The following is a 1,809-nucleotide window of genomic DNA, read 5'->3' on the forward strand; positions in this document are numbered from 1 at the left end:
TGCAGCAGGAATTCACACTGGCATCTCAAATTACTATCTAGTAATGATCATTAGATATTGGTTTCGATATTCTATTCAATGTTAAAAGTAATTGTAATAATAAATAATAATGATATAATATTCAACACTTGGGAGTTTGGTGAAGGATCCTAAGAGTGTGAGTAAAATCTTCATCTTCCATGTGGAAAGTCTCTCACAGTGCACCTGTTCCTCTGTCTTTCAGATGCCACCTCTGATTGCCACCTGCTCCGTGGTGTTCTAGCCACCTTCCCTTCTTGGTCGAAACACTGAACAGCAGCACATGTCCCCACAGAGTTCCTGTATCCGTCAACAGCGCTACTGGAGGATTTACTGTCCCAGGTTCCATCGTGATGCTGAAGAAGAAGAGTGAAAAAGCAGAAAGAGTGCTCTTCACAGGGGATGGAACTTCACAGGAAAGAAAGGGGAAAGACCTGATCACCAAGTGAAGCAAGGACTCAGAACTGTGATGGGGCCAAGGAAGGTGCCCACAGGGCTTCTTTGAGGAGGTGAGGTATGAGCTGCTCTGAAGGGGGCCACCTGTCACTAGGCCCTGGGGGAGGGGTTGAGCACAAGGCGGAGGTGAGCTCACCACGGTGAGGGGAAACTCCACCAAGGCCCCTTGGCATTGGGTGTGGAAAGTGAGAAGGAAAGGAGCTGACGATGGTGCCGGTGGGAGAGAAAGGGGAGAGGACACTGGTGGGGGACGTAGGGTCCGCGTCTCTGAGGTCCTTGTCATGAAGTTGAGGATTGTGTCCTTAAGTAAGGGGATGGAGAAACCCCTGAGAATGAGCCTCAGTCAGCCACACTTAGGAATGGGTCAGGGCTGAGCAGCTGAGCCTGGGGCCGGGTCTAGCATGGCCTGTCACTAGAAGCATGGTAAGACTATACTTTCAGGGATCATTTCTATAGTATGTTACTAGAAGCATGGTTCCACGGGAGCCCAGCCACACTCAGAGCACCTGTCTGTGGATGCTTTCATACCGTTCAGCCAGAGCAAGTGGTTGTGACAGCATGCAGGTCACACACCCCAAAATGCTAGTTACTTTGCTCTTTACAAGTACATTGACTGACTGCTGGTGCAGACTCTCCGATGACAATACAGGCATGCTCCTGCTCTCATGCTAGCCCCCACTGAGATCCTCCCACCCTCACTTCTGTCCCCTGTGATCAGCCACCATGGGCTCCTAACGACAGGGCCCTCTTCCGTTCGTTTTAGTTTGCCTAACTTTGGTAAAAATGATCAACGGATTGATGACATCAGTTCATTCATTTACTTCATTAACCATCTAGTCCAGCTGCTAATTTAGCTGATTTGGGAATTAAGGCCAAGGGAGGTGAACCTTGCCCAAGTTAGAACCCATCCGGGACCTCTAACTCGGGCTTCCTGTCTTTCAAATCCTGTTCTTCCTCTAACTCACTGTCCAAATTAATCTAAAAAGAAGCGGTGATCTGAACATCAGTGAGTCCAGGAGACCAAAGACGTGCATCTACTTATAGAGTCCTCCATTCACAGTCACCATGACTCATTTATGTGAAAAATGTGCCCAGAGCTTTGTCTAACAGTGTGTTACAATAATCTCTGCAGAGCAGAAGCTTGTGCATTATCTTAGCAAGTGGGGTCCCTGGAACACCCCAGCAAGCTCTGCAAGAGTCCCATGACAGGTCAGAGACGCAGCAGGCTCCGTGCTGCTGTTCCATATGCCTGCTTACCCTTCCTATTAGGAGGCCAGGGACATCATTAGGCGACAGCACCACAGATGCTGCAGTTGACAATATCCAGAAGAAACC

At 48.9% G+C, this 1,809-nt stretch overlaps 1 pseudogene; it reads left to right on the plus strand.

Annotated features, from left to right (window-relative positions):
• Window positions 1–899: 899 nt before the first annotated feature.
• Window positions 900–991, plus strand: LOC143637924 (small nucleolar RNA U3; annotated as a pseudogene).
• The last annotated feature ends 818 nt before the right edge of the window (window positions 992–1,809 follow it).

The sequence above is a fragment of the Callospermophilus lateralis genome, chromosome 14 (genome assembly GCF_048772815.1).
Source record: "Callospermophilus lateralis isolate mCalLat2 chromosome 14, mCalLat2.hap1, whole genome shotgun sequence".
Classification (NCBI taxonomy): Eukaryota; Metazoa; Chordata; class Mammalia; order Rodentia; family Sciuridae; genus Callospermophilus; species Callospermophilus lateralis.